This window comes from Vicugna pacos, unplaced genomic scaffold, assembly GCF_048564905.1.
Source record: "Vicugna pacos unplaced genomic scaffold, VicPac4 scaffold_136, whole genome shotgun sequence".
Lineage (NCBI taxonomy): Eukaryota > Metazoa > Chordata > Mammalia > Artiodactyla > Camelidae > Vicugna > Vicugna pacos.
In genome coordinates, this window is record NW_027328816.1 from 75187 (window position 1) to 101743 (window position 26557).

General features: G+C 41.3%; 1 protein-coding gene across 1 annotated transcript in view; it reads right to left on the reverse strand.

Annotated features, from left to right (window-relative positions):
* Nucleotides 1–6803: 6803 nt before the first annotated feature.
* The window catches only part of LOC140695093 (uncharacterized), a 66267-nt gene continuing 46513 nt past the window's right edge, over nucleotides 6804–26557 (reverse strand). The window contains exons 12-14 of the mRNA XM_072958012.1: nucleotides 8254–8439; nucleotides 7645–7701; nucleotides 6804–6923 (exon numbers count right to left, since the gene is read on the reverse strand). The gene's annotated coding sequence lies outside the window, so the exon portion shown is untranslated. The remainder of the gene's footprint in view (nucleotides 6924–7644; nucleotides 7702–8253; nucleotides 8440–26557) is intronic.

The following is a 26557-nucleotide window of genomic DNA, read 5'->3' on the forward strand; positions in this document are numbered from 1 at the left end:
CAGGGTCGACCACCACCAACAAGAGTTTGCTGTGACACCAAGGCACGCACAGCATCCCTGCTCACTAAATTGTAGTTGTAGTCCTTTATTATGAAGCAAAAATAAAAAAATTGCTCATGTTTCTTACTAAAATTATTTATGAGGGAGAAAAAGAAATTGTAATAGAAAGAACAAATTTCACTCCATGTTAGATGTGTTCATTTGGCTTTAATCCTGTACCTTGTTTTCTAGGCTCAGACTTGCTATCTCTGCACCTTTTGTAAAAGAAAGTTGCCTTTAGCCTGAAATATCCAGGAGGGTCTATTCTCCGGGCTCTGATCTTTAAGGATATTTGCTCTTCTACACTTATGTATAGATGGCAAGTTGTAAAATAGTGAATAACCTTTCTTTTTTTTGGAGGTTTTACAGGGGCACCATAATTTGACCCACATGGACAGCTGCAGGAACAAAGGATTTCAAGGACAAACAATTCATACAGCAAGAAGTTTGCAACAACCAGCCACATCCCCGCCACTTTTTAGTATAAAAGGAGACTGAATTCTGCCCTGGGGAAGAGAGTTCTACTGGATAACAATATGCCATTTTCTGGGTCTCCCAGCTTTACAAATAAAGTCTCTTTTCCTTACTCCAACATCTCATCTCCCGATTTATTGGCCTGTCATGCAGCAAGCAGAACGAGTTTGGACTTGGTAACAAATTGACTGCCTTAGAGGTAGTATGTCTCCACTGTTTCCTCATTTCCAGTATTTCACAACCTATCAATTTTATATGCTTTTTAACAACATGAACAAAAAACCTATTACAAGGAATTGATTCCACAGAAATAAACTTATTTCTACTCCTTCAAAACTTTTTTCTTTTCTATTTTATTTTGTTTTGCTTATTGAAAAGAAAATAAATTCAAATCTTTTTATTTCACGTATTTTTATAACTAGATATTGTAATTACTACAAAGATATTTAAATTGCAATAAAAATTGTTCATATATTAGTATAAAGATATATACACAATCAATGCAGATTAGGAAAGGAGTAGATATTTACTAAAAATCCACTGCACATCCAGTCTTTTACAAGCATATCCTGGAATATAAGCTCTATTATCCAGGGTCCCCCACCCCCAATCTCACTGCGGAGTCCCTTAGTAATCAACTACCAAGGCACCAGCATAGAACCATGAGATCACTATTTTAGGTATAAATGAGAGTATTAGCTCATTCAATTCTAAAACAGAAACCTTAAAATAAATACTGAACTTACTTACAGATAAACAAATTTGGACACAGAAAAGTACAGTTTCTCCCCAAATTCACAAAGATAATAACTGGTAAAGGCAAGATTTGAACTCATCTGCCTTGAATATAAAGCTAAGTTGGAAATCCCCTTAAACTGTGGAGGACAAGCAGCACAGCCTGTCACCCTATCTTTGTTCAGATCTGGCTTTAGACAGCCTGAGACAGCACCCCTTCCTATGGAACTCGAGGGCAAACAATAACAATAAGGATTTTATATTCAGTAGTTTCTTAGGTCTCAATTATATAAAGTGTCAGCAGGTCAGCAGAAAACTCTGGGAAATATGAGTGGGTCCAGAGCTTTTTGCTGATAAGAAACTCAATCTATCAGGACAGAGTGACCTTCCCATGAGAGGCCTCATGGACATAAACTAAAGGCAACTGAGCAATGAAAACTAGCAAGAACATGGAACTCAAGCAAGAAGGATCCCTACCATCCCCTGCCCAGTTGCCTCTTCACCTTTGTGGACAAGACGGCAGAAGGTCCATGTTCTTGTCCAAGTTACAACATCATGGATTCTCACCCATATAATATTACGACTCTATGCTGTCTTAAGTCCTTTCCAACTAAAATATGATGACACCAATATCTCAGCGGAATGTCTATGTCTCCACTTTCTCTCTTCTATTAGGAGACTATATCTATGGCCACAAAGCCGAAATTCAATTAAAAACACCATGCACGAAGCCTGGTGAAAGTCTGTGTAAGAGACATTGTTCTCAAGCTCAGTGAGTGAAAACTCAGAAAAAGTGGTCCTTATCCCTCTGCAAGTGGAAGGTAGCCTGATTGTGTGTGTGTATGTGTGCACACGTGTGTGTGTAAATCAAATACAATGTATTCTGGGATGTGCACAGATTTTTTTTATGTTACTATCATTTCATGAGGATGAGCCAACCTTTAAAGTAATTTGAATCTACTATTCTGAGAGAGTCTCAGGATCTTTTGGTGGAGGATGGGAAAGGGGAAAGGAAAGGAGGAAAGAAGTAAATGAAGCAAAGCTGTAAGTATACTGCTAGGGAAAGGCAAGACATTAACTTTGTTCCTACTTGCATCACACACAAATTAGGGACTGGCTTTCCCACATGTCTTGTCAAGCACTGAGTTGCAGAAGAACAGGTGACAGCCCATTTCTCACTGAGCTTGTGACTGTACGTGGCATCTTATAGACACTAATTATTTAACCTGATCAAACAATCTAGCAGCAGGCTGTAATTCTCCTATTTTGAGAGATAAGAAAACAGGAAGTGAAAGAGGGTATATAGCTTGACAAAAGTCAGAGGACAAGTAAACTAAAGAGGATGAATTCAAACTCAGATCTGAATGCAGAGTCTGATCTTCCCACTCCGAGGGCTGGAAATTCCTTAACACACAGGGTCCCCAGCTCCTCTGCTTTGTTCCTGGCACCAAGCATTTCCCATGGCGATATTCTCCAGTTCTCAGACACAGCGCTCTGTGCAGCCAATAACCTCCATTCGACCTTGATCATCTACCTGTCACGCCCACCAGGCTTCACCAGGCAAGAATGCTGGCTTTCAACTGCATACAAAGCCACCCCTGTTTTATCCTGGACTCTTCAGCGGCTTTTCCAGCATAAACACAGCCATGAAAGGGCTCACAGTTTGTACATGAGCCACACTACCTCTCTCCATCTCTGTCCCCACCTATACTACTTTGCTATGACCATTTTGAGAATCTTGGAAACAAATTTTTAAAAACAGAAAAGAAAGGATTCTGTAACAAGTACTTAATACTTACAATTAAAATGAGAAGTTACAAAGTGAGTATTTACAAACCGAATCTGCCTTCCTAGGTGTCAGTTTTAACAGTTAAAATATACAATAGCAAAAAATTCTGACTTAAATAATTAACAAAAACATCAACAATAATCTGGAATAAACTCAAAAACAATGCCCATGTTGTACATGGAGGAAGTACAAGACTGTACTGTGGGGTAAAGTAAGAGGTGTGAAAGTAGAGACATCAACATTTTGTATGGAGGAAAGCAGTTTTGTAAAAATGTACGTTCTCCTAAAGATAATTCAAAAGTACTAAAAAATCCCACGACAGCACTTCTTTTTTTTTTTAACTTGAAAAATTATATTAGAATTCTTCAGGAATAATAAAGTCATAATACTAACCAAGAAAATTTGGGATCGAAAAGAGAATCAAAAAATCGCACTGTCAGATATTAAATAAATGTTTACAATATGTAAGATATAGTGCTAGTGTAAGAAAGTAAGATTGATAAAAATAAACCATGAGCTCAAAAAGAGACTCTAGTGTACATAAGTATTCTTTACAGGTGGGATTTCAAGTTAAAAAGCAAAGTAGGAATTCAATAATTGTCTTGGGACAATCAGAGAATCCCCTGGAAAAAACAAATTCTATTCCAGTCATAATGACCGCAAGAAAAATTACAGAATGTGATGTGAATATTAGAAAGTACTAATAACAGCGAATATAATTCTTTGCTCATATTAATTCAACTTCTCTTCACTATAACAAGTACCATCATCATCTCCATCTTAGAGATTAAAAAAACCTACAGAAGAAATTTATACCAGTATAAGAAAGTATTTCTAAGAATAATATCAGGAATAAAACCCAAAAAGAAGACATTTACAATCTTAAGATTATTTTGGGCCACAACAAAAATGAACCTACTGAACAAAATGAAAGGCAAAAAATGACAAGGAAAAGCTCTCTGATACATGTTGATGAAGACAAGGGGTTAATGTTCATAATATACATAGAGCTGTCACAAAGCAACAAGAAGCTGCCTCACTTAAATGTGTGCAAAGGACAAAAGAGATCATTCACTTTTTAAAAGTCAGATGGCTAATGAGTGAAAAATGCTCAATACCTCACTGGTCATCAAGTGTAAATTAAAACAATGAAAAAGTACTTTTGCTCATCATATTGGCACATATTTTTAAAAGATATTCTAGCTAGTGTCCATCTTTGAGAGAACAAACTGTGAGCGATCTTTTGGAGGATGACATGTCAATGGATATGTAAACTCTGAAAAACGTGTGTACACACAGGCTGAACTCCACATTTTGGAATCGTTTCATTTAGAAAAATTCAGTTCAAAAAGATGTACTTATCAGAGCATTTACACAGCACTGTTTACAATGGTGAGAAGAAAAGCTGAAGTGAAATCATATCCAGCGATAGAGAATTGGTTACATAAGTTATTCTACATCTTTTCATGTCCCACAGGAGAAGGAATTTCTAGATTCACTTGAAAGGAGCCTGTGATTTATGTAGTTGTCACATCCAAGGACTAAATTTCCAGAAAACTTAACGAAAATAATACTCATACAAGATCACAGGAATGTTTGTATAAGAAGTATGCCAGTCAAACACCCTTTCTGACAGTGGAAAATGGAGAAAACTTAAGTGTCCACCATCAAGACAATGATGCGGTAAATCACGGTGAGCTGTGGGCACTAAAGTTCCGGTGTTTCGGCGTGGTCCAAGGCCTTGTCCACAGTACGCTCCCACGAAAGGTGTCCTTACACAAGAGACCAAACCTGCATATCAGGAAAACCCTCTACTCTATCTGAAAGGACCGGGTGAGTCTGGAGGGAGAGGACGTCTGTGATATATACCTGAGTGAATAAACCGAGCTGCAGAAAACATATAGTATGGCCTTATTTTTCAATAAAGCATATATACACACACATAGACATAGATTTCTCATATACGTGTATGTATGTGTTTATTTATATGACATAGGCATAAAGGTCATGAAATATATACTCCACATTGTCAGCAGTTTTTACTCTCAGGAAAAAAGGGGAAGGGATGTAGGGGACTTTCGGTACCACAACAGATCTCTTTTCAGAATTTCAGTTAAGTATACTTGGAATTTAAAAGTTTATTTAAGTCCAAAGTAAAATGGACGAGGACTCCACAAGACAGAATGCTATACTAGTCATTAAAAATCATGCCAGGGGAGATAGAATATTGTAGAAAAATGTGTAATAAGCCGAATGGAAAATGGAGGTCTCCACACAGTATACAGGCACACATTGCTCGCTGGTTTTTATGACAGAGGTAATACACACTGATGAAAAGAACAGAAAATAGATGTTAATGTGTTAATTATTATCTCTGAGTACTGGCACCAGGATAGATCCTTTTGACCCTTTTTTCAGACATTTATATTAAATACACACTATTTTTCATCTGAAAAATGCATTTTTAGATGTCTAGTACCACACATTGGAAAATTACACGAGTACTTACAGAAACAAATAACTAGGAGACACCGCAGCAGCGTCACAAAGTGTAGAAAGGGCGATCCTGAATAACACCGCACAGTTACATAAGGACCCACAAAGTGAGAGCACCTGCTGTAACAGGGCGCGGCCCCCTTCCATTTGTCAGATGTGTCTTCAGGGCTGAGGCAGTTCTGAGCACGGTCAGTGTCAGTGCTGGTGTCTGGATGGATGCCACTGGAGGTGAGGGCGCCTGCAAGCCGAGAGGAAGAACAGAAATCATCCTCTGCTTTTTCTGTCTTGTTTCTTTGTTACTTTTAAAGAGAGGCGGAAATAAGATAAACTGGATCTTTCCTACTGAAATTTCAGTAATGAAACCATTTCTAAAGTGATCACAACTTATATTCTGCCTATGACTGTCTTTTCAACAAAGCATCATATTTATAAAATGTTAATTAACTCAGTTAATTAACTCCCTGTTGAAACATTCTAGTAAAGAGCATGAACTGCAGTATGTAAAAGAACCACACCTGCAGTGACTAGCTCAGCTGTCTTGACGGCAGTGCAGTCAGCCCCCACCATCCCGTGGCCCTGAGCTCCTGATGCTGGTAAGAGAGCGCGCTGCTGCCTCAGATGGAAAGAAAAGGTGAAAGCATTTTCTGAAATCTACAGCACTGACAAAACATAACTGATAAATCCCAGGCTCCTTTGAGGCTGTCATTTTCCGTTTCTGGCCAACACCCGTCAATGAGCAGAACCACCCCATTCCCGAGTCATGGGACTCACGTGGGCAGCAGTTTTGGAGAAATTTCCAGGTATAGAATGTAAACCAACTATACATAAAACTCTGAAAAAGAAAAGATGCAATAATCTGATTTTGGAAGACACTAAAATATTCTCCTAAGCCTTAGTACTTGGAAAGGCTGGGCTTCTACTAAGCCACTTATTTATTTCACAGCCAATGAGCATCTCCCACAAACCCTGTTTCCCTGTGTCTGCTGGGAGCTTCAGGCACATTGATGTTGTCTATCTTATAAGTCACAAGGCAGAGGCGTGTGTCTCACGCTTGCAACTCTCACACAGGCTCAACTCCTAGCCTCACTGTATGAACTTGGCCCCATTTTCTCACCTGTTTATTTGGTATCTGTTCTTCTGTAAGCTGCCTGAAATGCTTATTGAAACAAGTCAGAAGAATGAGTGGGTAGAGAAATGGACAGATGGACAGGTGAGAGATGGGCAGAAAAACAGAGAGTCTCCAAGAGAAGGGGAGCAATCAAAATTACCTATGCAAAACCCTCTTCTAGTCAGGGAAGGAAATCACCACGGAGAAGTGTGAAGAGGCAGGTTGCTTAGGACTGTTTCCTGGATTCCATGAAAAGTCACACCAAGAGATGAGAGGGTAGAACTATAAATAATAAAAGAAAAAATTCATGCATGTTTGAAAAATATATCTACATTATGTACTTTCTAAAGAATAGAGTCAAATCAGCAAGGCCCAATAACACAATCCTTGGGTATTTACAGAAGTGAGAATCCCATCTCCAATCTGCAAGGCATCCCTTTGGAGCACTGAGAGTCTACACGGTGCGGTCATAAAGCCATCACCGCAAAAGCGATGCTATCCTGCACTTACGAGGAAAGAGCAGCTGTGCTCGGTCTGCCTACACGTGTCTTTTACACCCCTCAGCACCTCTACGGGGGAGGGACGCCTAGCGAGCCCCATCTCTGCAGGACAGAAAACAAGTCCAAGAGAGGCTAAGCCGACCTATCAATTCTCCATCTCACAGGACTTGTCACTCCAGACCAGGACTCGAACTCGGACCCACGTTTGTAACCACAGTACTACCGTATTTTATGTGCTTTTTGTGTGTATAATACATTTGTTTCTGGCATGAAAGGGTATTTAATAAATGATCGGTTGTCTTGTCTATCTCATTAGCTCACAATCTTTATATTTTTGAATTGTACTCTTCCCATGGAGAAAGGAACGGAAAGAGCGGGGATCAGAATGAGGTGGGGCTCCATTCTTTATCTGTTGCCTCATCTCATCGAAGTCCCCAAACAAGGAGATAGAGCAAATGTTCTCGTCATCATTTAAAGAGAGGGCTCCAGTGATGGTGACTTACTCAACTCCAAAACCAAGTCTGGGGGAAGGGCACATGCAGCAACGAGAGCAGTATCACCTGTAGGAAGGCAAAAAGAGCTCAGGGGATGGCTCAATGGGTCAGCCTGATTTCATTTCAATCGATAATACAATAACACACTCTAAAAAATCTAGCATGCAATGGATTTGCTCTTTCTTGACATCTAGCAAGTTTCCACATCTCACATGTAACATTATCACGAACTAGTGAAAGGAAGAGTCCACAGACAAGGAAAATCAATGCCACAGGCAGGCTGAAACACAGGCTGGAGGAAAGGAAGGGAAAGGGCATAGTTAAGAAGAGGCGAAATTCTGGGAAAAAGACATCATCACAAGGAATCTCAAGCATCATCCAGCAATCATATAGTCATTCTTTCAAGGGAGAGTTACTTAGGTCCTATTTTGTGCAACATTGTACAGTGGGCGAAGCAAGAGCACAGCGTCCATGGTGGCAGCAAGTTGCGGAGCTCCAATACACTTCTGATCCCGGTAACTTGCACACTTGTCCTCAGTATAAAGGCAAAATATATAGTAAAATAATCCAATGTAAACTCTATGCAATGCTGAAAAATATTAAAGAATACCTAAATACCTGGACAGACACACCACGCACATTCCTGAATCAAATGACAGCATTCTTGGGATGGCAGTGCTCCCCAGAGCGATCCATATATTCAACGTGGACTCGATCACAATCCCAGTGGGTTCCTCTGCAGAAACTGACTATCTGCTGCTACAATTCATATGAGAATTCGAGGATCTCAGTAACCAAACCGTACTTGAAATAGAAGAAGAGTTTGAGAGGACTTGTAATTCTCAATTTCAAACCTTACAACTGTATCTCCAGGTGAGATTAGAGGCCATTTTTAAGTTATAATTGTGTTTATCCTTATTTTCTAAATTCTGTACAACGAATATACCTGTTAGAATAAGAAATTTAAAAACTAAAGTGTCTTTTAAAACATGCAAACCGATTCATTCATTGGGAAGAAAATATTTTGACTATAAAGAAGTAAACAAATCTCTAGTGAAAAAGGACTATTTAAAAACAGGAGTGAATTTACATTTTTTGTAAATTGGAAACTGAAAAGCACAAACACATCAAGTTTCTAGGGAGAGTGTTGCAACATATTAATTGTTATTTCCAAAATTCTAATTGAACAATGAAAACTCAAGAAAGAGAAAATCTTGATTGACAGCCAACTGCAAACACATGGAGAGCAAAGGCCTAGAAATCACAGTTCCTTTAACTCTGCTACTAACTCAATAGGAGAGGAAATTCCTCACAGAGGGGACAGTGGAATCCCATGCATAAGACAGGATACACAGTACAAACTGCACTAGAATTGGGGGTGATTTCCATAGAAGAATTCTAAAGTTACAACATTGCTGAAAAACTATAAAAACACTGACAGACAGATTAAAACACACAGTCATATATATTATATAGAAACATATGAAGTCTGCTCCCATGTTGCATAGAAATACAAACATATTTGTTCATTTATGGGCACTGATTACTTTATCCCAGGTAGAATATTTCAACTAAAATAGATAATCAATAATACACTCCTCTTGTCAAAACTAGTTGATAAGTTACTCTGCTATGTATGCATAATGTGTCTAAGATAGATTTAAAATTATTGAAAAAGATTTTTGTATGGTTTCTTGAACCCTTCTCAAAACACCAAGCTTAATTTTAAAATAAATCTGAGCAGTATTTCTATATGATCTTTTCCCTTGTGAAATGAACAACACAGTCTGTTGTCAAAATTCTTTCCTTACAATGATTCACGAGCACCGTATACTCACAAAACTGCTGGACAGCAAGGCACTATCCAGACACTGTGACAAATCAAATGAAACACAAGGAAGACAGTGACCCTATTCTGCAGGGCTTATAATCTGTTCCAACACTGGGTTTTTATTTGATTTGTTTGATTGGTTAGAAAAATAAAATCACTCAAGTACATTCTTCTTTGAGCATTATGTAAATCATGACTCTCTTTTTAGTGTCATGAGCAGGAAAGACTTGAGTATGAATTGATTAGAACAACTAGGCACAATCATCACTGGAGCCTGTGTAATAAATAAGTACATGAGATCTAAAATAAACCTACACAGATCTCTGCAAGGAAAATGAAGAGGTGAGTTCCCCAATGAGAAAACAAACAATCAAGAAATCAAAAAAGGAAAACTTTTTCATTAATGATTCCAGGCAGTAGTGGAGCATGGTGGTGAAGATCACAAATGCTGGGGACAAACATGAGGGTCTGAAATCCCACAGCACTGGGTAGCTGTGACACTGATATTTCAGTGAAATTTTCTGCACCTCAGTCTCCTATCCATAGAATGGGGACAACCACAGCACCCATCTCCTAGAACGGTCTTAAGAATTAAGTTATTTTTTATATAAAAGTTTAAATAAAATACCTCAGATTTTAAATATTACCCCAAAAGCTCAAGGAACAAAGAAAACAGTGATAAATTGGAGTTCATCAATTGTTAAAAATTTGCTTCAAAGGACACCACCCAGAAGGTGAAAAAACAACAGAGAGGAGAAAATTTTTTCAAATTATTTATCTGATTAAGTATTTGTATCTTCAAATAAAAGAAAAAACTCCTACAACTCAACAAGAAAAAGAGAACTCAATTAAAATGTGTATAAAGTATCTGAAAATGTATTTTTCAAAGAAAATATACAAATGGCCAATAAGCACAATCAAATGATGTTCAATATCATTAGCTGTAAAAGAAATCAAGTCAAAACCACTAGGAGAAACCGCTTCACACTTACTACAATAGGTTATAATAAAAAAAAAGGTGTAACAAGCACTAATGAAGACACAGAGGAAGCGGAGCACGCAGCCCTTGCTGGTGAGGATGTAACACAGCGTGGCCACTTTAGAAAACAGCCTGGCAGGTCCTCAGAGAGTTGAACATTTGGTTTATGAATGACCCAGCATTTCTGCTCTCTGGTCACACAAGTAAGAGAACTGAAAACAAATGTCCACATAAAAATTCCTACAGGAGTATTCACGGCGCCATTACTCTTCACAAACAAAAAGCAGAAACAACACAAACGACTATCACCTGATGAATGGGTAAACAGTAGGGCCCAGATATACAGTAGAATATAATTCAGCAATAGCAAAGCATAGAGTACTGACCCAGGCCACAACCTGGAAAAACATTGAAAAAGTTACTCAGTGTGAAAGAAGTCAGTCACAATAGACAGTTCCATTTACATGAAATAACTTGTTTTACATGAAATGTCCAGCACAGGCAAATCCATAGAGAGAGAACAGTGGCTGCCTGGGGCTGGGGGAGGATGAGGAAGATGGGAATGACTGCTTGTGCATACAGGGCTTCCTGTTGGGGGATGAAAATATTCTAAGATTGACTGCGATGCACAATTCTGGGCTTTGAGTAAAAACCGCTGCACATTGTAATGGGTGAATTGTATTAAAACTGTTAAGGACAAAAGCACCTAGGGCCAGAACCTTCAAATAGTAAATGCAAATTGCTAACTTTTATTACAGGAAGAAGAAACTGCCCTCAGCATGAAAGCAGGAGGTCGGCAAATATGGGTTAACAGAATTGGACAAGAGCATTTCACTTGAAAGAGTTGCTGAGTGTACACGAAATATTCAGAAATAGGAAAATCAGCTTGACATCACGAAGAAGCATTCTGCTTCAAATGCAGATCAAGGATTCGGCAAGCCCAGCTGCTAGAAATAACCAGAGAAGAAACCTGGTTCTTACAACAAGCACCAGAGCCAACAAGGAAATGGTGGTGAGGAAAGCAGGCAGCCAAAAATCTGGAACAGTTTGCTACAAATAATTTCTCCACTGAAAATTCAAAAATAAAATGAAAGTGATGCAATGCTGAGCTGGCCTCACGTTAAAGGGCTTCCTCTGCTGCTCGACAGTTCTGTAACCCCGAATGAGGGACTCAGGAGAATCAGCATGGCTCCTGGCAGTCCCCAAGTGACTGCCCACCAGCACGTTTACCACCATCACATCTGCCAGGGTTGTATTGCAGAGAAGAGACCAACTTCTAAAAGGCACAGGAAATGTTTACCAGGGAAGAAAAGGCTGCTGTCAGTCCTGGGACAGAGGCAGTGTGAGCAGAGGCCAGAAGGCTGCAGGTGAACTGGAGCAGACCTGGGGCAGGAAGGGACCACGGAAGAGCAGATCTCAATTTTCTACTCTCTCTCCCTCGGGTAGGAGAGATAAAGCCTGCATCCTTCTCACCTGGAACTGTGGGTTCTGGCTGGCAGAAGTCTTACGTACAGGGAATGAATACTCAAGACTCTGTGGAAAAAGTCACGAAAGAGAGAGGGCGTAGGGACCCAACTCCACGAGCCTCTCAAATGATCCCATATTTATTGTGTATAATCAAAGGAAAACGTCATTAACAGTTGTGTGATAGTAAGCAGGAACTTGGGGAAAGAAGGATGAGACAGAGATTGTAGAATCCACCATGAGTACAAAGGCTTAGTGTATCTTTAGGTAAGTCATGGGGTGAGGGGAATAAGATACATTCTTTAGACATGTGAATTACAAAGCAGACCACCAGACCAGCTAGGTCCTTGCTTGGGGGATAATAGAGTATCTAACTGCACACAAGCCCAGCCTTTATAGCTGTGGGCCTGGGTCATTGCTTTGCGATGAGCAGAGTGCTATCTAAAACATCATCTACGCAAGCAAAGCATTATCTCTGCTTTTTAAGGCAAGGAGACAGGAGTGACGATGCACAGGCACTTGCTTGCAAAGCAGTTACTAAGCATACGTTTTCTTCTTAAATTTGACAGGCGGCTGGGGTCTGTTACAATTTGTTAACCCAATCATGGGCTCCCACATGGAACCATTATGGAGGACACCCTAAGGTGACAAATCCTGGCTCTAGGTCTTTTCCTGCCAGCTTCAGCCACTCTAGCAGAGTCTAGGCACATTCCTGAATAATGATCATACAGAACCACCCACACTGTTAACTCCTGGTGCTTGAAACTTAATTTTAGCTCTACACAACTTAACGTAGAAAAGTTTCAGAAATAAAAGATATTATATTTACTTTATATCTCATCATAGGACTGATTTTTCTGATTGCTCTAAGCTGCTTCTTCTTGGTAAAGCACCTAATTCTGCAGGTGAATTCAGTACTTTCTTTGGGCATAACTAGCCAGTTTGGGCTCGCTAACTTCTATTGGTCAAATACCGATACACTTAATTGATTTCATTGTTCATCAATTTCAGCTGGGAGCAGAGGGAGTGTCACTCTGTTCCTCAGCCCAACCTCAACTCTTTATCATCAGCAACTCAGGACTCCGGAAACCAAAAAAAGCTTTTGTTTCCCTTCTACAGTTTCAACAAACCCAACAGGATACATAAGCCTGGAGAAAGAATTCAACACAAATGTTAAAACAAAAATCAATAAACCTGAAGCAACTCCATCTCCGAATCATGATACACAATGACATGAGATTAAGTGTGTCAGGCCCAAAGCATGGGTGAGCCTGACCACCTGATTTCTATTCTTCAAAGGAAGGAAAGTTTTCCTATTTTTTATTATCACTCTGTCATTGTTTCTGATTAAGCCAAAAACTAGTGTATGAAATAATTAAGCATTGAAATAACAGATTTTTGTTGTATCAATTACAGAAGGCATTCAGAGGTGTTAGGAAAAACCACCTCTGTAAAAAATGCAAAATTTCTTCCACTGTGAAGAACACCTATACAAAATGCAACAGAGAATTCAAGCTCTTGTGGAGAGGAGCAAAAGCCACAGAATCAAAGCAAAGTCATTACTATGAGTCAACTCAAAATTCACTGGACAATCATGTTCAATGCATTCAATGAAATTTAAAGGCATACTGCAAACCATACACTTAATGATCTGCAGGCTAGAGGAAGAATTTCTCTCTTTAACAGACAAGAGTAATCAATAGGGTGCCCCACCAAACAAGGACCAAAGAACAATCAGGTTTTTAACAGTTATGATAAATCAGCATTTTCTAAAGATCAAAATCCAGAAATTTTAAACATTCATTCACACCACAATGAAACAAGCACTTAAAAAAAAAAGAAAATAAGCACATAGAACATGTACATAGATCAATGAGAATTTCTTGAGACGCTGGAAGAAACAGGCTATAGTCTTTTACTTGAGAAATAAAACTACTTTTAAAGATAAATGCTAAAACACATTTCATCATTCATGTTGCCTTGAAAAATCTGAGGCACTTGTATCTGATTAGAAAAGCAATTCTGAGTAATAGTGTGTTACAATTCAGAGCCAGTTTGCTTTAGAAGAAAAGAGAAAAGAAAAGCTACTGTTTCTCATATACTGCACAAAGTGTGAAGTGTCTCCCTGCCTCTTTCTCCTCCCGTTTTCTAAGCTCATGCTTCCCAACCCTTCTGAAACAAGTATGAGAACCTCTTATTCCCGCCAATATGCCAAATGACAAAAGAAAATCAATTTATTTGTGTAAGTATATGCTTAAACCTTGAACTGGAAGAGAAAGATATCAGAAGTCTATATGGAACTTATTTCTACATTCCTGAAATCACACACACAAACGTTCACACAGACACAGACACAGACACAGACACATACCCCCTGGATTACTGGGAAATTCACAAACTTAGGATTTCCATCTTCTAGAAGATAACTTTGTAGTTAGTTTAAAATACAAAACTGTCAGCTTTGGAAAGCCTTGATCACCTGCTAAACCATCCAAATATCAAAGAGACCCAATTAGCCTTCTCGGTAGAATGAAATTTGCCATGATGGCAAAACATACCCTAAAAAGTCCTGGATCTAAGTCTCGTGTTTATCACTAGCTATGATCGTTTTTAAGCACATTAACAGATTCAGAAACGTATGTCTCAACAGCATTTGTTCTTATCGAAATAGTATACGTGTTCATTTGCCTATACAGAGACCAGGTCCCATCATGGAGTTTAAGAGCTATTTTGTGTATTGCAATATTTATTTTTAAGTGCAGAAAAGGAGGGTGGGTATTACTCAGTTGTAGAGCACCTGCATAGCATGCACAATGTCCTGGCTTCAGTCCCCAGTACCTCAAAAAAAAAATAAATAAAATAAGGGCATATTTAAAAATGAGTAAAGTTATAAAAAAATGCAGACTAAAAACCACTGCAATCTAGGAGACACAATTACAATAAAAAAAAACAAGAGTTTCTGTCAATTATTGGCTATTTGCCAATCGCAGAGACAACCAGAAATCACACCTGATAACCATCACGTGTGATTCTCAGCAACCCTACTAAGTAGACACGGATGAGAAACCAGGCTCTGCAGATGAGGAGACGGAGCTCAGAGGAGCCGGGGACGCTGACCGTCCTGCTTCCCGTGACACCACATCAGCCCAGGGCAAGCGCTGACGGAGCTGCAATGAGGGGACACCCAGCTGCATGGAACCTTGGGGCACTGGGGAGTCCCAGAAAACACTAAAAACTGTTCAGTGAAAAACCAGCTCAAATATAATACACTGTGCCACATTCTTTAAACAGGGAACATGAGTGAGACCTTTTTGATGCCTCCGTGTCCTTTCTGCCATCGTCAGTTACTTGCCCTCACAGCGTGACCAGTGATGAACTGGACCCCATATGAAGCGCACTCAGATGGCAGAGCATTTGAAGCTGGTTTATGAAGTTTGTAAGACTCTGTCTGTGCCTCACACAGGCGGTCATCCATCACTTCTCACCGGTGTGGACGTACCACCTGAAATCACTCCTTTCTGCTTTTTAAAATCCCTTCATCTACTCCAGACTTTTCAACAGCAAAGAAGCAGCTAAACCACAGACAGTGGACAGCTTTTCACCAAATTTCTTGAACAGCCCATCGGACTACCTGGAAGCCCTTTACTTTTATTAAACCCACTTCCAGGTACTTCATCATTTTCGGATTGGTGGACTTGGCCTCTGACTGAGCTACTCAGAGAGCTCCCAGCCTCACATCCGTGAGAGGACCCTGCTGTTGGGAGAAATCAGTGAGAAAGGCGTACATCCCCCAGTCATGTCTGCATGGCTAGAAGTGCCACAACGTGCTACAAATTTATACCATCATAACCCCTGGGCTCCCATGGACTGGTTTCACATTAACCAAACTCATGAGACACTGATGCAAGACAACCAGAAATTTAACTTATTAATGTAACAGAAGATGTGAAACTATGAACCAGACTGCAATATCAGAGTTCAACCATGAGTATATGTTCTCCTCCACGGCCCAAACACGGGCAGGCAGTCACATGGCAAGTGTGGACAGAAGCAGAGCAGGAAGGATTTCTAGATGAATTCAATGGACTAAATTTCTGTTATACCAACAGATCTGCTGCCTGGAAAACAATTAATTCTAATCACGGTGCACTCTTCGTGGACAGTTGCCGAGACACGACTGTGAGCACCTGTGTAACTCTCCTTTCCCTGTCCTTTCTGGGCTAATTGATGCACAGACGTACAGAAATCGAGGGATGCAGATACATCTAAACACCCAAAGCCCATTCTGGGAGCCACAATACCATACAGCCAGGGTTAAAATACTTGCTCTGCCACTTACTAGTTCTGTGACCTTGGTCAACTTACCCTCTGTGTGCCTCAATTTCCACACTGTAAAACTGGGATAACAATCAAACCTTCCTTACTCGCTTGTTGAGAAGATTGAAGGATTCATTTCTGTAAAACGCTCAGAAAAGAATGTAGCACATTTTGGGTGCTCAACAAATGTCAAATTAATATTACAGTGGTTTACAAGTCTCCTTCCTAACCATCTTCTGTGTTTCCTGGCTAGACTAATACCCAAAGGATATTCTTATTTCTCCTTTTATAAACTCATGGGATGCACCCTTCTGTTCCATCCCACCACCTGTTTAAACTGATGGAAGGGATACCTCCTCCCCACTCCTCTGGGCCATGCAGAGTGCTACTCCCTTCACAGCCCTGACGCCTGGCCCACAGCTAGCCCTCCTCACATTAACAGATTGAGTTGTGATTCCAGGGAGACAAGCAGGGCATGTGAAACCCTTCCTTTCCCTCCAGTGTTGACTACCCTAGGGAAGCACCCTGGATGCTCAGCTGCATTGCAGAACAGCCCTGTGCATGATGGGGCACATTCTCTCAAGGGAAGGCTTGCTGTGGCCCAGAGATACCTGGGACAGGGTGAGTCTCTACTTCTGGGACACAGTATCATGACACTCATTTATCCACAGCCCTGAAGTTCATGGAGAACGTGGCTTCATCAGTAACAAAGAAGACATTTATCACCTGCCTACTCTTGTGTCATCTCTCAGTTGGCTGCTGGAGACAACATGTGTATAAGTATTGGTTCCCCTTAGGCCCCAACATATATGAAGTAACAAAAATTTCTGTGGCTTAACGTTGGTCCAGGGCGACTGTGTAACAGTTCTGACTCTGCTGATGCTAAATTATGGGTGTAGGAATTATGGAACCTCCTCAAATATCTTTCATCATAAAATCAGCTTTTCTTATTTTCTTGTTTCTTTGTAATTACCAAAGACTATAAAATGATGGCTGCACACAAAACAGCAGCTAAAGTTTATGAGCTCTCTTGACATACCCACTGTGGTAAACATGTTACATAATTACTAATTCTCACAATTCTACAAAGCAGATATGAGTGTCCCCTTCTCACAGACGAGGGGAAAACTCAGAACGAGCTGACTCAGGATCACGTGGTTCAGTGTCAGCACGTGCAGGCAAACCCAAGTCAAGAAACTACACCCCATCATATATGTACCAAATCAACTCCCACCAATTAACACACAGCGGCGGGGTCAATACTCAGGGAACTCAACACACTTTTCAGCTTTATGGTGCTCCAGAGGCAGCTTCTAGCTGTTTTAAAATATCCCGGCTCACTGGTTTCTAACACTAGAAGAAAAGCCCGATTTTGCCATTGTTTGCACAGCAAGTCTGAAATGTTCACAGCGAGATAAAAGAATAAAACTATGATATAAGCAGAAAAAATTTTCCAGGTAGAAAGACATAATGGACGTTGTGCTATTCTGAAGCATTAAGCAAAGGAATCAAAATAAAATCACATTGTTTAAGCCTTATTTTACAAACAGAAAAATTAAGACTGTAAAAAGTTGCAACAGCGCCACCTATGGCTAAAAAGATCTTCCAGGTTGCCGGGAAACATGCAACACAAAAATTGACTGTAAGATGAGAAACGAGAATCAGATAACTAGAAGCTTATGTAGCATATACTGCACTTTGCTTCGGGGGGATGGAGGGGTAGTCAGTATTTAATCTGATATTGCTAATACTCCTAAATATAAACAAAAGACATAGGCTCATGGAAGCTCATCTTAGAAGAGGAAAGAATCCAGTCCAGCCACTTCATTTTACACCAGGGGAGACTGAGACCTGAGATCTGTCCTCCTGGCAATCAGCAGCAAAGCTCTCCTAGGTCTCATGTCTTGCACTGTAGTAAAAACCAACAGAACTGTACTACGCCTATATTCATAAAAGTCACGTCTGTATTTTTCCAACAGTAGGTAATCTAAGTATCTTGCAAAATACTTCTCAAAGAGCCAGGAAATCATAGAAGGGTATTGAAATACAAAAACATTTATTTACATATTAAAACAGCATGAGCTTTATTCTCTCTATTAAAAAAGTGACATGTCAAATCAAAATTTTGAAATTTTAAAACCTGAAAAGAGTGCAGAAAAAAATCAAAATTTTCTTTAGTCACAAAAGAGAGGAGCTTATTCCCTGATAATAATCAATGTGGATTTTTCTAAACTTAATGGTTCTGGTCAGAATCCCGAGAAATTAAATGTCTGATGGATGGTTACACGGCAACATGAATTCTGAGCTGTAACAATACACATTCTGTGTAAATAATCTTCAAGGTCGTCTGCTTAAGGCAATTTAAGTAGTCCCTGTCTCACTAGAATGACACAGATTTCATTAAAGCTTCATACTGCACTTAAAAAAAAACAATCCTAGTTACTTTAAGCCATAATAATGTATATCATATATATACATATTGAATATGCATCAGAAATAAGCTACCCTTTTTAGTATTCAGAGTTGATACTTCTAAACTATCAGTCACTGTGACAGCACATTTTTATTAAGCACCTCTACGGTGCTTTGTATACAAGGCGTCCAGCTCTCACAGTCAGACAAGGTAAACCATATTACTCAAATTTCACAAATGACGAAATATACTTAAGCCATGTAAACAACTAAGATATTCATCATCAGGAAAGAAAAGAGTAAGGATTTTACTTACAATACTCACTGACAAACTTTTCTTTCATACTAAGACTACATAAAACAAATTCAGTGTTTGGAAATTTTTCAGTAAATAAGCACCACTAGAAAAAACAAGTAACATCATTAGCAACAGTTGGACTTTCAAAGACCACTTCTCTCTTGCACAATAATTATTTTAAATGTTTTGTTTTTAGTTCTCACAAAGCACTAAATTAAAAAAATATTACCTTTAAAGTCATTACCTGAGAATAAAACATTTGTGAAAATGTACAATTTTAATTTATGCCACTCTGCCTCTCATTCTCACTGGTGTCTCTCCTTTGAAGACCTCATCAGGCTGAGATAGCTAAAATCGGTCATTTATGGGCTCACAGGAGTTCGGGAAAACACTCAACGGGAAGCTGATTAGAGGAGCAATTGAGAATTCATCCTGTGCAGCCTGGATTCCAGCATCGAGCTAGCCACCACCAGCTGCGTGTGATTTGGGGCAAGCTGACCCATCTCTCAATCCCTCAGCTACAAAAAAGCAGACACTGATACCTACAATCAAACACTTGCTATGAAGTAAAACATGAGCAAAGCATTTTAGCCTCAGTTAGGCGTCCACTCACAGCGAGTTTGGTCATTATGATGATGAGGATGGCTGTTAACAAATTAAGCTCGACCAAACAGGAGAAATCACCTTAAAGGAGAAACATTCTAAGTCCATGAGCATTTCCTTTTGGATGGACTGCAGAATATTCTATAGATTTTTTTTAATAAACCAAATTTTGTCCATTAATTGTAGATTTACAGGTTCATGGACAAGTCTCCAGAAAAATAATTAGAGGCCTCTAACCTCTGAAAATTAAGATGTAAATTTTAAAAAAAATCAGGGAAGAGATTATACCTCATTTGGGAGAGTATGTACTTAGCATGCATGAGGCCCTCAGTTCAGTCCCCAGTAACTCCATCTAAAAACTTTGTTTTTTAAGAAATAGAGAATTAAAGCAAAAGGATGGAGGAATACGGAAATTTTTAGAGACTCATCTCAGATTTAAGATGGGGAAGAAACCATCCAATTCTCAGAAGAAATCTTGAGGACTATGTAAACTGGATCTGAGATGTCTAGTCTTTTAACATTATTCATGAAATCATATTACCAAGTCTTAAAACTACCTGATAACCCACAGTGGTGATACTGATCATAACAGCTACGATCACGTATCGAGCTCCGGCTAGGACTGCTCTGTTCTGACATCTCTGCCCCTAAGGCCTCACCAGGCGGAGAGCACTAAATTCGGTCATTTATGAGCATCTCGTGTAAGTCCTCCATTTGTGCTTCTCACACTCCCCTCACCAGCTCCTCTGAGGGAAGCACTGTTATCATCTTCCCCACCCGCAGATAAGGCCACTGAGGCACAGACACTAAACCCGTTCCAGGCCACATTGGAATTAAAGGACGTCTGTATTTCTGCTGTTTTGCTTTTGACAAAGGAATCTGAGATATCAATTCAAAGCAGACTGTTAAATAATCAAGTCTGTCAGGTCTTCACCTCAAAGAGCAGATACTATAAATTCCTGTTGTAGGATGAGGCTGCCGCCACAAACTGACTCAGCTTGAAATTAATATCCAAGATGAAGCAGCGGATACACGTAAATATTCACGATTGTCAAGTCTGCCCACGGGTCTGGGCCCTTCACTGCCTGAAAGGGGGTGAAATCCCCACCCGTGTCTGGGAGGGAAGCGCGGCTCTTCCCGGGCTCACCCAGGCTTCATAGGCTATTTACCCCCACAGACTAGCCTGAACGGTTAAAAGCTCTCAAGATTTTTACACCAGGCAAAACTGAAAGACATTTCTGCAGATGGAGCAATTTCTCAGGCTTAAATTTATTTGCCTACACTCAGCCAGAGGGAGAAAAGAAACAGGACTCTACAAAGTCTCTGACCCTCACCACTCACAGGAGTAGAATGACCACAGCAGAAGATGGCCCTTCACATTGCAGGATGTGAACAAAATAAAGATGCCCCAACAACAGGCACTCCCAGACACAGCGCTCAGCAGTCTTCTGCACAATCACGGTTGTGCAGCCCTCAACACCTTCTATTTCCAGAACACTTCATCAGCCCAAAAGAATCCCCCTATCACTAGCATTCACCCCGTAATCCCCCTCCACCCAGCCCCTTCCAACCATCACCTGCTCTCTGCCTCTGCATGTGCCATTTCTGGGCTTTTCAGATCACTGAAATCAACAATATGTGGCCGTTTGTGTCTGCTTCCTTTCAATTAACATGCTGTTAGCAAGGCTTGTATATTTTGAAGTGGCATCAGCATCTCTTTATTTATTTATTTTTTTTGGAAACGTTAAAGATTATTAGAAGGTGGTAAGTACTATCAAAAAGTGTAGAATGGAGCATAAGTGATTGGGTTTCAAAGGGAAAAGTGTGGGTTGAACAGTCAGGGTGGACTTCCCAAAACAGGTGGCATTTTTCATTTTCCTCTTTTTTTTTTCTTTTTTATTCACTCTTACGTGTGAATAATGTTCCACTACATGGAGATACTACATTCTGTTCATCCATTCAGCAGCTATGTATGGACGAGTTCCAGAAGAATGAGTGTAAGGGATGACTAGCATGGATGGCATTTAAGCAAAGGGCAAAATGTGCTTTCAAAAAAAAGCCAACAAACAGAGGCACAAGGAAATTCAGTGCGTTTCTGAGCAAAGTGCTTGCTTGCTTCGGCAGGACTACCGTGCAGGGCTGGGGCGGATATTGGCAGGAATCACGGTGAGGGAGTCACCTGAGAAGACACCCCACTGCAAGCAGCTCAGCCAATCCTCCTCCCTCATCCTGTATTGTTAGAGCAATGTTTCTAGGTTACTCTTATTTCAATTAATAGCATTTAACTGCACGTCTGATCATCACCATCAGACCACATTACCTCCAAGTCACAGAAAATCATTCACTGACCGGAGCAGCACCAGGACATAATGGTGATGGATTAGGGAGTCCTGCAGCATTCCAGCCTGCAGGCACAAACCCCACATGTGCCCTGGTGATGTCCAGAAAATAAAATGCATGGAAATATCTCACTGCTGGAACACGACATCTGCCCTCAAATTGCCCGAAAATCATCCTGGCAAAGCACTACTCAACCTTCTCAGTACAAAAAAAAAAAAGCTAAGAAGGCAAATTTAGGCTCTTCCATTGAAAACCGGCAACCATCACTGCCAGTATCTGAGCTGGAATGCTCCTGACTTTGAAAACCACTGCGCAGTTACTTTTCAAACGTGAAACTTATATATATATACCACGTAGGTGATATTGCAGTAGGATTTTTCTTTTCAAAATTTCCAGTTGCAACATTAGCACAAGAAAGTTTATGTTTAGGCTTTAAAAAAAATCAATTATCCTCCATTTTCTTAATTTTGAACTTATTATTATTTTATAAATGGAGCTATGGTGCGTATTTAAAACCTTTTGATTTCTGAAAACAAGACCTTTATGACCTCACTATTTCAGAGCAAACTTTAACGATTCTTTGAGAGGTGGGGCCTGGGGTGCTCACTAACAGCTCTTTAAATACTGACAAGGATGTGCTATTAAGTAATGCAAAGGCTCTAACTCCACATTAGCTCAGAAAGCAAAGAAACTACACCAAAGACTTCCTTAAATATTTTATATATTCCTATTCTTTTGAATATTAAAGCTCTTAAAACATATGATTTTTTTTGAAAAAGACAACAGCTGTAATAATTTTCCTCTCACCAAGAAAGCAATCTTTATCAGGAATAAAAACCCCTATGGAAATCGAAATGACAGGACGTTTCTAACTAAGTGAACATCCAGATCTGAACACAAACCTAAATCCTATCAGATCTCACTCGAAGGAGCTCTACAAAGGCCTGGGCAACCCTGGAGATTAGCTCTTTTGTTCCAAATGTTGGCTGAGCTAAGATCATCACACTAGGCAGGGAAGGAGAGAAGAGGAATGTCCACCTGGCAGCCTCCATCAGTTTTCTTCCAGCAACAAGGTGCCTCTAGGGCAGCCCCGCTAACAAGTCCCCCATAAGGAAAGCCGGCATCCACACTGCCCCTGCCGTCCCCAAGTAGCCCCGAAGCCCATATCCCAGCCTGTGAATGGTCTTCAAATGATCCCCCAGTTGGTGGCACCCTCCACCTCTTCCCCGCTACACACACACACAAAGCCACGACAGCCTTCCCAAAGCACAAATTTGATTACATCAACCCCACTTCAAACAGTTCAGAGGCTCCCTGGTAGAGTTCTAGCCCCACCCCAGACCCTGCTCGCCCAGCCTCATCTCAGTACATAGGTCCCCAGTGACCTCAGGAGCCCCCTGACCTGCTCCTACTTCCCACTTGCCTCCAGGTTCATTTTGACTGTTTCCCAAGGAAGCCTTCCCTCCCTCCAACCTCCACAATTTGTTCCTCTCTTCCTAGAACATTCTAGGCTAAGTCAACTTCTGACAATGCTAAGCTCTCAAGAAGCAAATACATTTTGCTTATTTATGTGGCTACACTCTCTCTCCCCTAGACTCACTGAAGTGCACGTGTTATGAATAAATGAATGACGGGTTGGATCTCAAAGGGACAGACATACCTGCTCTCGCCCGTCCCGACCCTTTTGTCTGTAGTATATCAGAAGCAAAACCAGAAGTACCTTTCCTGAGGGTCACTTCTGTTGACACCCTTCACTGCCTACTGTGTCAGTTCTAGTAAAACTCAACTTCTTCCAAAGCCCTACACCCCGGACTCTCTCCAGTGTCCTCCCCAGCAGGGGCTCCCTCCACCCTGGACCGCACAGGGCACTCTCCCCGGGTCCCCACGCCAAAAGCCTCCAGGCCTCTGCCCGGGCTGCACCTGCGACCTGAGCCACATTCTTGACTCCTTCTCCTGGCTGACTCTTACTCTGTCCTCACAACTGAATCTACAGCCCATTTCTTTCAGGAAGTCCTCTCTGATAATGTCCTTTAGGTCTTGACTGGGCTCTATCAATAGCAGCAGTACATGGTGACCAACTGGGTGTTTGCCCGCTCCTTTGAGACCACGAACACTTGGGAACCACGTGGGAAGGAGTGAGAGATTACAAGACAGGTGGGGGAAGCAAAAAGCAGAAATCACAGCCCAAGTCCCAAATTCAAGGATACTTTCTCAGAAAAAAGTATAAACTATTTCACACGGGTCCAATTTGGCTACTATTTTTGTGGCTTGTGGACAGCAAGAACTTGGTGTTCTAGCCCAAAACCCAGGTTACATGCAAAGAAATGTATATATTCTTATCCAAAGGAAACCAGAGCTGCTCAACAACAGTTTTCAGTTAGAACTGAAAGGAAATTTGATAAAGGCAATCTCTCTCTCTCTCTTCTTTCTTTTCTGGAATCATATAATTTTAGAAGTATTTGCGTGACTAACAGACGGCTACAGCCCGTGATTCTGCACTGAAGTGTTTGGGGCTGAGGAAGCCCAGATTACATTCACTCTGTAAATGCAATCACACCAACACACTGATAGGTGCCGTGAGTGGTGGAGCTGATGTTCCAAAGCAGGCAACATTATTCTGTAAGAGAACTCTAAATAGAAAGTAAGAAATGCAATGTCCTGTACTCAATTTCATTTGCTATATGGGCCATTAACTGATAGTATATTTTGACTAATGAAACCCAAAAATAAATTGTCAACGTCGGTTTTCTTCATCTGACCGTTTTATGCTAACATCGGATATTAAACTCTCACTCCATATGGAAAGCTCAGGCCTATGCTGCAGCACAGATACATCCCGAGGAAGAAAGCCGACCAAGGGAGAACTGGAGAGTTTCCCTTCAGAAGCTGCAAAGTCTGGTTTTGCACCTGTACACCATTTGCAACCACGTCATCATCAAAGGAGTTAGACGTTACCTCTCTGGGGCGAAAATCACTGCGTGCTTCAGAACCATCAAAGAATGCTGAGCTTTGTGAACCAGTCCAGAGGCGCTTAAATCATACTTTTTCTGAAAGGCTCCAAAACTGACCCACTTCACCATTCCAGGTATAACAGGGAAGTACTGGAAACAGTAGAGAGAACATGCCCTTGAATTCTGACAAGGCCCTGCTTGAATCCTGCTACATCATTTACTAGTCACTAAATGGACCAATTCTTTAACCCCTCTGAGAAGGCTTTCCAATCCCCAAAAGGGGGCTGTCAGCGCCCACCTGGGAGGCATGGATGTGAATGCAACACGCAAGTAGGGCGGCCGACTGGTACCTGACACGGGGCCTGGCTAGTTTCCCTCGGCTGCCCTTTTCCCCCTTTAAACTTGCACTGTTCCCCCGGTAACGATCAAGCCCCCGGAACAGACTGCCCGTATCTTCTGTGTATCCCTGGATACATGCCTTACCCTTAGGAGGCCAGAAAAACAACTGCCTCCTCCCAAGTCACTAACAATGTTCTTAAGAGTCTGGGTATTTTTAACTCTATTTTTCAGGGAGACTATTCCAGAATTTTGCAAGCACCATTCTCCAGGTTGGCTCCCCTCCCAGTGCCCATCCCTTCTCACCTCAGATCCTCTGTCTGACTGCCTTCTGTTCATGGGAAAGCGAGTCCGGTAAGGTGGGGCTCCCTAGACCTCCCTCCCTCCCTCACAGGTGATTGTGACTAACTTCTCCCCATTCCTCACTGCAACTCTAGCATCTGAGGAGTCTACCCTCCCGTACCCTGCAGACTCTGCACCTTCCCAAGACGCACACGTGGCCACGACCCTCCCTTCAGATTTCTTCCTGGCTGGCCCTGCCCAGCCCCTGGCCCCTTAAGGATAACTGGCATTGCTTTGAAAATGGCAAACGCCACTGACTGACACACCAAAGCTGTATGGTCTGGGCTTTCCTCCAACCAAGACACAGCCCTGCCACCCCTCAGCCTCAGTCTGCAGCTCTCGAGATGATCTAATTCACATGCAAGGCTGTGAACACCAGCTAAGAATGACGACTCCCAACGTGTATCTCTAGTCCGGCTCCTTCACCTGAGCCCCAGGCTCATCGACCCGAGTGCCTCTTTGAAGTCCTAATTTGGATGACAAATGGCATCTTAAAAATGCCTCATGTCCACCATTTACTCTAGAATTCCATTCCTGGCAGGTATCTCCCAGACTCCCCATTTTAGTAACAGCCCCAGCACCCACCGAGGTGTCTGAGGTCACATTCAATTTCCACTGTTCCCTCCCCCAGGCCCTGCCCTGGAATCAGTCCTGTTATTTCCATCAATAAGCCCATCTCAACTGTAGTTCTGTAGGGACCATGGCCGGAAACACACAAGCTCACAGCATGGTGCACTAACAGTCCTCCGTAGGGTGCTCCCTGGAGGGGGAGGCATCTCCTGCCGCTGTTCACCTCAGAAGGCAGTGGATTCTCACACAGGATGTCCAGGAGAAGGGACTCAAGGTTCTCCCATGGTCTGAGCTTTGAAGGGCCCGAGGTCTGGGGGAGCTCCTAATTAGCAGACACACTTGCCAATGAGCAGATGAGGATGGGGGAACCCACGCAAGGCTGTTATCACTTCAACTCATGGGCTCTCAGGAGCCACAGGAAAGGCCTGTGTCCAGTGTACAGCCCAGCCATCACAGATCCCAGCCTGCATTTGCCAACC